A 13,917-nucleotide genomic window follows, 5' to 3' on the forward strand; every position below is an offset into this window, starting at 1 on the left:
TAATTTTGAAATGGAAGTTTTTTTACAACAGTCTGACATTAGGCACTTGAAAAGTTCTCTATATCATCCACAAATCAATGGTTTGGTTGAAAGAATGAATAGAGTAGTTGGGGATTGCATAAAATGGGCTAGACACAATAATTATGACATCCAAGGGGCAGTTAGCACCATGTTGTGGGTTTTTCGTTCCACACCTCATTCTTTGACTAAGGTGTCTCCTTTTGAAGCGTTAAGAGGTTGCAAACCAACTTCGATTTTGTTTCCATCCTGGTTAGCTAGTTCATTGAAAACAAGGGAAGGAGTGTAAGGAAGGGTGTTGACAAGTGGGAAAATGTGGATGTAGGACAGGAAGGTATGAAGAAGAGATACAATGTCATCAAAGCCACCAAACTGCGGATGATTTGCCCCAGAGATTTGGTGCGAATAAAAAAAAGTATGTTTGTTAAAAAAGGTGATGCTTGTTTTAGTAAATCTGTTAGGGTGAGAAAGGTTTGTGGCAGTGCAGTAATGGTTGATGGAGGTCGGTGGTGGAATTTGTTGAAGGTTGTAAAGTTATCCGAAGACTCTTCTCTAGGTGCTGAATGTGAGTGTGATAGTAGTGAGTAATGTAAAAGTGGTTGTAGTAGAGGTCCTATGGTACGGTCCAAGATTCGTTTAATTCCAGTACCCAAAGGACAGCCATGGACTCTGGGGAAGGGTGTCTACGTAGATCTACCCGGGAGAAATTTTTACCATGGAAACTAAGAACAGATGTGCGAAATGTCTTGGTTTAAGACTCTCATTTTTTTTTTTTTTCGGTGGTGTCTCTCACAAATTTTATTGTATTGTATTGTATTATGGAATATATTTTGTTTTTGTTTCATGTTTACTTCTCTGTCCCCTTCTGTTGCTTCATTGTTGTCTTACTTCATTACATTTTAGTAGGTATGGGTAGGTAGTGTGTGGATCAGAAATTTGTCCTTTATTTTTCTTCTATATATATTTTTTTTGTTTGTTCTTTTTGTTGTTTAAAAAAAAGGGGGAACAGATGGTATGTTATGTTTAGTGGAATTGGAATGTAGAATGCGGGGCTCGTGTTGGGCTCGTGTGTGGGGGTTGGAGGATCGGCAGTTGGCGGTGAGCCAACAGGACGCGTTCAAGGTGGCTCTTGTATTTCTTTTACGAATAAACGTTTCTGGTTACTTACTGATTCTGGCTGTGCTTCTAAACCACAACACATCTCTTCCTGTGAAATTCATTCTATAGATTCATGACACAGTTGTTCAAATATTGCTGCAATTTATACTTGTCCCAAAAATATTTTACATACTATATTGGGGATAGGGTGAGTGAATGTGCTATTTGCCAACAGTATGGTGCTTCACTGGCCTTTTCATGGATGCATATTTTCCAAATATATCCCACATACTAGCCTGCCCTGATGCTTCACTTTGTCAATGTTGGCCTATGTCAAATAGACATGCAGTAGCAGTTGCATAACAGGAATTATCTACAAAGTTTTTATACTCACCAACTGTTCTGCCAACCTCAATCCCAAGGAAGTTCAGCAGGTCCTGCTCATGTGCAATCGGGTCTGCCCAAAGATTTTAAGTTGCTGGGCAGTCCTCTCTGCCTTAAATAACCTGTTTATATGGGATAGGGCCTTGCTACAATGTAGCTTTCTTGCCTCTGTCCTGTACCCCTGTATCACACTGCCACCCTGAGCCACTGTGTGGGGGAGGTACTGCAGGACCAACCAGATAAATCCCCCACTTCATCTGCTCCCAAATGATGTGCCTTACCCTTCCCTGACATTCAAATCTCCCAGCACTTTTAAGTCCCCCCAAAAAACTCTACCCTAACCCCAACTGTCCCAACTAACAGCTATCTCAAATACAAGCACCACTCAATACAATGACGAAACAGTTCTAGAAACAAATTTTAGATACCAAATGCACACAATAGACAATACAGAGACACAATACAGCACAACACACCACTCCAGCATCACTCCAAATCAATGCCCCATACAACACAACCTCCCTCCACGACAGAGAAAAAGACTGTGAGTTGAAAATGAAAGTAACTTTGCAGTTCCCGGTTTTCAGCATGGCAGATCTATTATCTCACTTTCTGTGCATATGCAGCATGTTTTCTCTAATGTGCTATTTTTTTGATACTATGCTTTGATGCATTGTTTTCCCATGTTGCCATGATGGCAAATCATAGGGAAATTAATTTGCATTGCATGGTATGCGTCGTGTTTTTCATGTGCAGTGGCTTTAAAAAAGAGGCAGTTGAGCTATGCGTCTTTTTTGGTAGAAATGTATGTAATGTATTTTTGAAGATGTATGTTGTCATGTTGTACACATGGTAACATTTTTCCAGTCAAGTGGATTTTTGTCCTGCTTATGAATGTTTGTATGGCACATACTCCTCTCTACACATGTGTCTAATGTATGTGTTAACAGTCTACAGGAGAGATGATACATGCCTAACAAGGACATGTAAATGCTAAGGCAACTTTTTGTTTAATTTTTGTACATATGAACTACAGATATTTTCTTCGGGTGCTAACTGTGTTGTCAGCTCATTCCAATGCCCATATCACCCACAGGGTTGACGTGAATTTGACGTGGAATGCGATCTGTATGTTTACATGTAGACTGGTGCAAATGTCATAGATTATGTGCAACATCCTAAAGTGCAGAGTGTGGGCTGCCATGCATAGTTGTAGGGGATGGGGAGCTCATGTTATGTTTGGAACATGTTTTGGGATGTGGTGAACAGACATTTATAATGGTTTACGTAATTATGCTCTATCGACATAACATGCATGCAGGAGGGATATGTTCTCCATGTATCTGTATCTTCTACCAACTAAAGTGTCATGTTCTGGGATGTCACTTCTACGATCCTTGTACTCATTGAGAAGTCCATGCAGTTCTTCTTAGCACTATCTTTGCATATTATGGTATATGACATGTTGTCCTATGTTGAAACAACTATCCTGTACTGAGTGTGCAGAGTTAGTTTCCTCATACACCTATGATGCATCTTTGCATTTGCCCATGTTCAAAGTTATGATGCACTCAATGCAGGGGCCAAAAAGGGGGTACAATAAGGTATTATTTCATGTAAATATTCCCAACACATACACTTTGACAGTGGAATTCCTCTCCAAGTGTTATTTCACAGATTTACTTTTGACACGTTCTCCGTATTGGGGGGCTGGTGACATACAAGGATTACAAGCTGCACATCAGTGCACACAAAAGTGCATTAATACAAACGTTTGCCTACACTCCCCTGCCTTATTATCTACTAGGGACTTACAGGTCAATTGGTGTTAGCCTTGTCCTATTATCTACTAGCGATTACAGGTTAACTGGTGCTAGCCTTGCCCTATTATCGACAAGGGACTTACATGTCAATTGGTGTTGGCCTTGCCCTATTATCTACTAGGCACTTACAGGTCAATTGGTGTTAGCCTTGCCCTATTTTCTACTAGGGACTTATAGGTCAATTGGTGCTAGCCTTGCCCTATTATCTATTAAAGACTTACAGGTCAACTGGTGTTAGTCTTCCCTTATTGTCCACTAGGGACTTACATGACACTGTGATATTTGGTTTAGATGTATTACATCTGTATTTTTATACTTCATTTGTTAATATTTGGACAGGTACATGGATGCAAACCTGGGGTACAAAGAGTGTCAGTTTCAACATGCCTTACTCATACTTTTCAATGCTGGGCTAGCACACTGAGGCACTTCCTGACAGTGTGAGTGTGATGTAATGTAGCCTCCACATTGTATAAGCTTGTGTGTGGTCTTGCATGGCCACAGTGTTGATTTGTGCAAAAATTAGGGCATTATGCTGTGATTCCCACATGCTGCAACTACCTCGTGTACTGTAGTCTTCATTTGTAACTTGGCTGCCACTGTTTCCAGGTATTTTTGTGGCTCCTCATCTTCCTCATCCTCACTGTCCTGCCCTCCAAGCATGTTAGAGTATTCGGTCTACACAATACTTACTAATACACTTGTAGTAATCTACTGGACTTACATTATTTTCTGTAGCATTTCCATTGTATGCAGGATTAGTGAATGCCCCCCACATATTGTATTTGCAGAATTCAGCCACAACACTTGTGCAGTCTGTGAGTGGTCTCCACAAAGTGGCTGGGTCAGCTGAGTATACAGTAGGAGTGTTTCAGCAGTCCATCAAAATGTGAGCGTTTTACGTGTGTACTCCCACACAGCTGAAGCCAACATCCTTTGTCAGATGCACAATGAGTGTGGGTTACCTCTATGATTTATTGTGATAGTTATAAATCCAACATGCCTGTGGTAATATGTCTGTGTCCTGATTTCCACATGCATATTACCTAGGTATCGAGACATGCTCTGTCATAGTTTGACATGCATGCAATATGACAACTGATTTGAGTGTGAAAGGCCTAGACAGGAAGGTGCTGTGTCCTCTGTATTTCTCTCACTATTTGCCATACACGTGAGTGCCACGGAGGGGTGTTCTGGTATCTTTCTCCCTATGGTAATGCCAGTCAGACAATGATTTTATCACACAGCTGACAGTGACCCACTGATGTTGGCACTGCCTACTGCTGTCCTACCAATGCCCCATATATGGATGGTATTCATCAACTGGATATTAATTTTGTCGGGTGTCATGATCAATCTGGCTAGGTTCTTTGATATGAGTGAAGCTATGTGATATCTATGTGCAACTGGCAATGCATGCATTTGCATATTCCTTCATCGGTGCATTTACAGTAGTGTGTTTGTTGGAACGTCTAGAGTGCGTGATACCTTGTGTACCAACTGTTGTGGGCTAGTTGTGGTTTAAGATTGTGGGTGATTTGATTTTGTATCCTAATGTAAACAATAGTCCAAGACAGTTGTGTGACTACGTGATTTATTTACAGCAATGGTGCACAGTGGGTAATTGTTTACATTGTTCGTGAAGAAAAAATTGGACTATATTTGCCCTTCTGCATGTCCCAGCAGCAGTGTTAAGCAGTCCTATTTCATGTGGTGGGGCATCAGTGTCCTCATTTCCTACCTGGGGCCCTCCATCTGTTCTTCCAAGGGGAGATTGGTCCTCACACAAATGATGTGTAATATAGCACAGATGAGTATTACTTTGCACGCGAGTGGTGGTGAATACCACAGTTTGCTACCAGAAGAATCAAGGCATCTTAAGGATGCCAAATGTCCTCTCCACCATGTTCCTGGTCTTTTTGTGTGCCTCATTGTATGCTTTGTCTTGGTCTGTTATTAGGTTGCCAATTTGGGTCATCACCGATGGCTGGATGTCATATCCCTGGTCAGCTGCAATGGAAGAGGAGAGACAGGGTCAAGACTTGCCCTTGTGTTTCTTTTTCACTGGCTAGGTGCATGAATTAGTGACTCTAACTTTCTTCTTGCGTTGTGTGAGCTGCTGTTTGCATACATGATTATATTGGTGTGTTCTGGCACTCCTTCCAGTCGAGTGTGCAGCCTTAGAGGTATGGCGATTGTGTTATTTGGATGGCATGACAGTTCTCCAATGCAGGATGTGTGTGATGTCAAAGATTGTGGAAGTAATTTTTTGAAATATGTGACCTGCCAAAGAGCCATGTTGTGTGATTTTCCTCCTTGTGTGTGTTTTCTGTACCATGAGACAGCTGTTGTGTCTTGTGTGTAGCCAGTAAATCCACCCATCTTTAAACATGGTACTCCTCCCTTGCACAAATGGTTATTTACCATACTGTCCAATCCAACTCACATGCATGTATGTGTGTGGACATCATGCAAAATGTGGCATAGTGTCTTGGGATGCTTTGGCATGTATGCAGATATTATGTTAGCCCCTGTGGCACAGGATGGGTCAAGAATTGTCTTACTGCAACACTGGGACATACCAGCAGTTTGCCATGACTACTAGATATGGTGACTTGCCTTGCTGTCCTCACAAACTGCACTGTCACTTACTCAGCTGCCAAATTGCAATGTAGGCACACTAGCACCTCGGTGCTATGATGGCTGCATTGCAGGGGTGATTTCATATGTACATGAAGGTATCCTTTTCTGCACCTGACATATCAATGTAGACAATTTGCTATTTCTATGTGTGCTGTAGACTGCTCCACACATTGGGAGACCAAAAACAAATAATGTTTTGAGTAATTCTCCTTGTTACACAATGGTGATAGCACCCCTATGGTGTGCTTAATTTTTGGTGTTGTCTACTGTGTACATATTGATGTATATGTGAGCCAAAGACAATAGGCAATTTGTTATGTGGTGGCATACCCACATCATGACCCAATGAACGGCTCTTCCTCACAGTGATGCATGTGAAAAAGCATAATGACAATGCAGCGTTGATACACGAAAGAGTTGCTGAACACCACCCTGTCATTGCTATATGGGAGCGTTAATAAATATTACAGCCCAGTGCACTAGATACTTGCACAGTAGTATCTGTGTGTTGGAGATGTGGTTTGGATGTTTGTAGGGTTGCATGTTGCATATGTGTTGCTGATTGTTGATCCTTGTGTCCCTATCCATGTGTGGGGAGTTTTGGGTGTGTATTGTTTGCCCATGTGTCCTGTGTGTTGTGTGTGTTACGTAATTGCTGGTTGCTTACCTACGAGTAGGCCATTGGCATATAGTACATCCGGGAAGCGTTGGGTGATGGTGGAATGCCAGAAGATGTAGGTATCATTCACAGTGTCAGGATACTTGGCCAACATATTGCTGAGTAGTCCACAGTGGTACACAATGGCCTGCACATTGATGGAATGCATGTGCTTCGTGATCCTGTACAGGTATTCAGTTTTGGTAGGAGGGGCAAGAAGCACGTGCATGCAGTCCATGGCACCCAGCACATGTGGGAACCAAGCAACTGCATAAAATCCCTGTTTGGTCTCCTGTTGCAGTTGCTGGGTGTTGGGTGAAGGTGATGTGGCGAGGAGTGAGGTGGATGATGGCACTGAAGACAGTAGCCAGTAAGGCTGAGAGGAGCATCTGGAATAATCCACCCATTTCTGTCACAGTTGACTGGAAAGAGCCAGAAGCCAGCATGTGCAGCACAGCCAGGAGCTTGGTCATGGGTGGTAGGTTGGTTGACCTATGCATCCTGGGTGTAATTGCTGGTGCAATGTAATGAAGCAGTTGCACAATGGACTCTGGCTTTAGCCAGTAGTACCTGATGACAGTCTCCTCTTTGGCCACGGATGGATGTGCGTATTCTATAAATGTGCTCTCTCCTCCTGCACTGCCTTTGTGGTTGGTGTAATGGTGGTGGAGGCTGCTGCGGAGATGGTGGCAGTGATTGGTGCTGTCGCTGTCTACTTCTCCGTGTGCCCAGCTGGAGAAGTAACTGGTCCATATTGCCCTGGTGGTTGTCAGAGTACTTAATGTGTGTTTTCTGTATATACCTGTGACTTTGCACTATTTTAAAACCTGGTCTGACCAGGCATTAAGATTTTTGCACTATTAGTTACTCGTGCTGTTTTTCTGATGCACACCCGATCTTTTGGCAGACTTGTAAATACAGCGTTAGGCCACTAGTGTCATTTTTTAATAGGCAATGCCTACCCTCCCTATAATTTTCGTCAAACTGCGCAGGGTTAGGCAGCGCTACTAAAAAGTAATGCAATGTTCTGAAAAGTGGTGCTAGACAGGACTAGCGCCACTTTGTAAATATGGCACTGATTTTTCACCGCTGTAGTGTCAACATTTTTGGCACAACAATGGAGCAAAATCCTTGTAAATCTGACCCTTAATTTCCCATCTTCAATGTTATTTCACAGAAGGCCATTTTTTAAGGGATTTTACTGTCCTTGTTATTTTTCACAAAGAAAAGAACAAAGGGCAACCTCATGTTATTCCAGTGTTCCCAATGTTCAAATTCCTTCATAAAAACCAGTGATTAATTTGTGAAAGAATAGGTTCCGGATACAAAATCTTTACTCACGAGCCAGTGGGCATCGATATTGAAGGACAGACTGCTAAATACCAAACATGCAAAGTCTTGATTCAACCTCATCAGTTTTTAATTCACCACCACATAATTCCTACCCCTTTACCTCACTCTTGCAGGTTCTATTTATCTACTGTGTTCTTCCTTTGTCACAGTTCTTCATCCTTCTTTCTTCCTCTTGTGTTCTCTTTGTCTTGCTCTTTATCAGTCAACTGAGTGCTGATGGGCCCTAACCGCAGCCATCAGCTCAAATTAAGCACTGATTATAAGCTTTATGTTTTGTATTTTACAGCACTTAAAGGAAAATAGTGTCACAGATTCCAGAAATCTAGTTCAAGACTAAGGATGTGGTGACCAGAATCCTGAAGCAGGGGATCGCTGATATATCAGAAATCATGACAAGAACTTAAAACCAACCTCAGACCTCAATTATGAGAGCCCTGAAAGACTAAGTGACTCTTCTTGTACCGTCCCTGGTGTAAACTGATACTCTGGGATTTGCAATTTGCCAAGTGCAATAACAAAACACCATTTATAAGTTTACCCATAAAAATGGGATACACGTGATGATTTTGGTGCTGTCAATGACAATCTTAATGTCTCTGTAGTTTTTGGCCATTTTTCCTTGTTAAATTTCAGCAGGTTTGAACTACTGAAATTTAATGGAAGAGAAAATGCATCCAGAGGCTGTGAGTAATTGTGATTCGGGCACAAATAAATGTCTCTGTAGGGGCCACCACAATTTATGGAGGAAAGTGCAATTGAGGTCCGAGTGTTGTAGCTGAAACAGTCAGCATGGCAGAATAGATCCCTGGCAAGACTGTGGTAAGTGGGGGAAAGTTCCTAGTTGAAATAAATCTCAAGGGTTACATCAGAACCCCTTTCAGAAGACTGTGTGGCAAGCAGGAGATGCTAGCCCAACCATGTGAGATGCATACTTTGACTCCTGTCCCATGGCCTGACTTACTATGGGTCCTGATTATGGGTCCTGAATGGCCCTTCAGCACTTGACTCACAGTGCTTGCATGAGTTGAGTGGTCCAAGTCTTCCCAAGGTGCAATAAGTACAGGGGGTGAACACATGCTCACAAGTCAAAATACGTCGATAGCAGCAGTAGATGATTGGCTAGTCAAATATTTCCTTTTTTGAAACATGGAGTATTTATACAAAGCAAAGTGAAATATGGCATATGCAAATAATACACAAGTCCTCTAAGATCAGTATTCGATAAGCAGGTCCCCGAGTCCCACTTCCCTCTCTCTAATGGCATTAGTTATTTCCCATTCATGATTGGTGACGTTCAGGTTAGGCCCCATTAGTAGTCTGAAAGTCAGGATTCCCCAACTCTTCCAGTGTCAAAAGCGCTCAAGCTCCTAGAACACTATGAAGCAGAACAAGTTCCCCTCTGCTCTTCGGCCCTGTATGCAGTCTTATCTGCTCCTGCAGGAGTTTCTCTACCAGATTCATTGGGAGTGTTGAAGCAGATATGCTAATTAAGAAAATTATTAATGATGTATACGTGTCTACTAATGAAAAATGTGTAGAGAAATTAATCATAGAGAAAATAATGTGCACGTTTGAAAATTTGCCCTCAGGGTGTGATCACCATGTGCACTAAAATGACTGAAAATGTGCAAATAATGAAACAAAATATAAGAACAATGTAATTATATGTCATAATGAGATGTATAACCTTTGTTTTCCATTAATTTGTAGAGTTAAGTTAGCTGAACTGAGGGCCTAGTCGCTTTAGGCCTCGCACACTGAGAGCAGAAAACAGTAATCGCGTTTGCTGTGGAATCAGCCTTGAACTGCTCAATGTTAAAGTCACTTATCTAGAACATTCTGCAATGTACCGGTGGACAGGAGATGATGAAGACAATTTGATACAATGTACTTTCCCAGGACTTGAACAATGGAGCCACTGACTGAAGAGGAACATGCAACAATTTTGATACCTGAAGGGCAGGATGATGAGGGCATCTCATGAAGAACCAATCCGCATCTTGTGACTCAAGACATATGAAAATTAGTAGATTTGGTAAACAAAAACTATAGGTTAAAGTCATATCTGCAGACTGACTGACCAATTAGCAATTAGGGGGATGGACTGAGAGACCCTAATAAAAAATCATCACAAGGGGTAAACTTAGGAGATTGCGGGGAGAGAATTGGTAACGTCAGGAGACGCTGTCCAATGTGCTGATATTGGGCTCATATTCCATGAGCCTGATCTCTAGCTGACCAATTGATGACCTGAAGATGAAGACTGACTTGTTGCTGATCCATACTCGATAGGTAGCTATGAAAATGTGACTGACAAAGTTCCATGCCTTTTCTTCTAGGTGCCAACTGCGCTGATTATAGATATTCCCACTTAGATAGATTTTTCCAAGTTAATGTTTTCTCTAAAAGGTTTTTCGCATGAAGTCCCACATGCTGATGCTAATCTTGGTTAGGTAGGCTGTGGAGGAGGTTACGTTGACAGTGACAATTGACTGACGGACTTATTTGCTGAACTTCACTATTAATGCTGATATTCAACAAACTGGTGATGTGGTGATTATTGGTTATGGTAGTAGTTTGAGTTAGGATTAGTTCTTCATATTTTATGAGATTTTAATTTTGTTTTTCTGAAATGGCAATTGTAGCAAGATGATGTCCCCTTAAGTCCAGAAATGACCTTCCTAGATCCTGGATCCCGCTAGTAAGGTTGGGTATGTTCTCAGCGTATTTTGTGATAGTGTGAAAGTGGTAAGTTGCACTTGCACAGGCTTAAAGCAAACCGCTGGTGATTGGTGATGTATGTGAGGTAAAGTAGGGAGTCTGCGTACTCCAGTTGAGGTTCGTAGGAGTGTGTGTACTCCACAGTATGTGAGTAGGGAAGTCATCAAACTTCACTTATGTTTGGCGCTTTGTGCAAAAAAACTATCCATGTGGTGGTTGGTAATGTACGGACCCTGCGTGGTCTAAGACTCCAGAGTATATTGACAAGTGTAGGAGACACTTGGTTATATGTTGTAATCTGTCTGGTTTAGTAGGTTGATCGGGCGTGGTCAACAAGTTAGTAAGAGAGTCAATTAAGGGTAATTTTCGACTGAGATTTGGTGAGTCCTATGTGCACCAGGACAGACCCACTGATCCACTGAGGGTAAAATTTGCGGGTCGAATTTTTCTTGCAAATGTGGGAGACCGAGAAAGAGGAATAGCTACATGAGCGAAGGAGCCATTAGTGAAAATCCGTAAGGTCTCTGAAGCGACTGAGTCCCCTTCCTGTAGTAAACTAGCAGGTTTGTTTTAGTTATTTTTGGGTTTGATGCTCCCAATAATTCACATTAGTGTGTGAATCGATTTCAAGAGGATAAGCCGCAAGGGGTAAGACGTCAGAGTGTGCCACGCTGGGATAGTTTGGTTAGTAAAAAGAGTTGCGAATGGATTGGCAGCTGTCCGTAAGAGGCAATTGGTTGAGTAAGAGGGTGAAGTGAATCTTGGGAGAAAGGGTCATTTCATTATTGAATCGAAATAAATACAACAGACAAAATGAAGTTTTTTCAAGGCGTTCAGAAGTGCGATAAAAGGTGATACTTACATTAAGGCATCAGTGGGGGAGCCAACTCCACCGGAAAATTCTCTGTAGCACCGTGTCTTTGGTTAAAGCAGTGGTGTGAGCTAACTAAAAAGCAAGGGTACTTAGGCGGTCATTCCAACCCTGGCGGTCCGAGACCGCCAGGGTTGGGGACCGCGGGAGCACCGCCAACAGGCTGGCGGTGCTCCCATGGGCATTCTGTACCGCCGCGGTCAGAAACGGAAAACCGGCGGTGTACCGCCGGTTTTCCGCTGCCTTGGGGAATCCTCCATGGCTGCGCCGCCATGGGGATTCCGACCACCATACCGCCATCCTGTTCCTGGCGGTTTCGGCCGCCAGGAACAGGATGGCGGTATGGGGTGTCGTGGGGCCCCTAGGGGCCCCTGCAGTGCCCATGCGAATGGCATGGGCACTGCAGGGGCCCCCTAACAGGGCCCCACAAAGATTTTCAGTGTCTTCCATGCAGACACTGAAAATCGCGACGGGTGCAACTGCACCCGTCGCACCCCTTCCACTCCGCCGGCTCCATTCGGAGCCGGCATCCTCATGGAAGGGTGTTTCCCGCTGGGCTGGCGGGCGGCCTTCTGGCGGTCGCCTGCCAGCCCAGCGGGAAACCCAGAATAACCGCAGCGGTCTTCTGACCGCGCAGCGGTATTCTGGCGGCTCCCGCCGGCCCTGCGGTTACCGCAGTTTGGGAACTGGTGGCCAGACAGCAGCAAGAGATGAAATTTGAGAAGAGAATGAAACGAGTAGAGAAATCTTTAGCTGATGCTAGGTGGGATAGGGAGCAGAAAAGATGGAGGGCAGAGACACTACAGGGTGTCAAATTGTTTCCTGCAAATAACGGAGGAAGATGAGGCAGAGAAGTAAGATAGTACAAAAGAGAATGAGAGTGCAGGAAAAGAGACATAGAGAAAGTCCTATGTAGAAGATGAAGATTCTGATGTTGAGGACCTCATTACACAGTTGCTGAGGGATTGACCACCACCTTTTGCGACCTACTCAGGGGGTCCAAGTACTAGTTCCAGCACAAGCTACGGGAACTGAGGGTGCAGGACAGACAGACAGTAGACGGATACCAGGGGTAGTACAGAGTACACCAAATACAGGGACTATGTTGGAAAATGGGTTATTGGTAGGGCAGGTAGGTACCTACACCTAGCAACAAGCCACTAACCGCCACATAGGTACAGTTAGGTCTCAGTAAATTAATCCCAGCTCTACCCTTGGTAGCTTGGCATTGAGCGTCAAGGCTTAACTTAGGAGACAAAGTGTAAAGCATTCAAATATCACAAAACAGTAATTAAATAAAACACAGGAAACAGTTTAAAAATCCAAAACCAATTTATAAAAATAGCCTATATTTTTATCTTTAAAATGACACAAAAACGATTAAAATCGGTTCAGGGGAACCGGAGATATGAATTTTTAAAGTATTATTATTTTCTAGCGCTTAGAAACAAAAAGCGCCAATCGGGTCATATGGTTGCACCAGGACCGGGGCAAAGTCAAACTTTCAGGCCGTTCGCGATGGAGCCCTGCTCGGCTACAAGTCGCGGGAGGCCTCAGTTAAAAAGTTACCTTCTGACTTAGTCTCTTTTTTGATGTTTTTCTTCCCCGGGACGAACCTGCCAGTTGAATCCGACCTCCTGGAGCCCTTGTCCGGATACGCGAAGTCGGTTTCCTCGGTGGTGATTTTTACCTTCGGACTTAGTCGTTTTTTCGAGATGAAAATCCTTCGACCGGGGTAAACCTGGATCTTGATCCGACGTCCGTGGAGCCCTTCTCGGATTCGATGGCTGGGAGGTCCCGGTCAACTTTTTACCTTCGGACTTAGTCTCTTTTTTGGATGTTTTTCTTTACCGGGACGAACCACGAAGTCAGGCCGGGTCGCGGTTGAGGCAAGCCGGCTAGAATTTCCGCGTCGGGTCGGTCACTTTATGGAGCTTTTTTTCAAAAATTCTCCAATCTTTTCCAAACTTCTGGGGCTTCACCCAGATGTTCTTTTAAGGTTCTTTTGGGGTCCACAGCTCACCCCAAGGGTCCAGAAGTTCTGTGATGGTCCTTGGGGGGTGCGGACTTCAACTCCCAGAATGCACCTGGTGCAAACTCCTTTTTGGCCACTGGACAGTGGTCAGCTGGTCGCTTTCTTCAGGAGTTGGTGCAGGGGACTCTGGGTTAGCAATTTTTCACCTGTAGCAAACAGGGAGTCCCTCCTTGAACCAGTTGAAGCCAGGCAAAGTCCTTCTTGTGGTGAAGCCCAAGTGTGCAGCTGGTGCAGTCCTTCTGAGTGCAGGGTCCAGGTGCAGACCAGGGGTCCAGCAGGGCAGTCCTTCTTCTTCTTTAGTTCCTTTCTTGTT

This window comes from Pleurodeles waltl, chromosome 1_2 (assembly GCF_031143425.1).
Source record: "Pleurodeles waltl isolate 20211129_DDA chromosome 1_2, aPleWal1.hap1.20221129, whole genome shotgun sequence".
In the NCBI taxonomy this organism is placed as follows: domain Eukaryota; kingdom Metazoa; phylum Chordata; class Amphibia; order Caudata; family Salamandridae; genus Pleurodeles; species Pleurodeles waltl.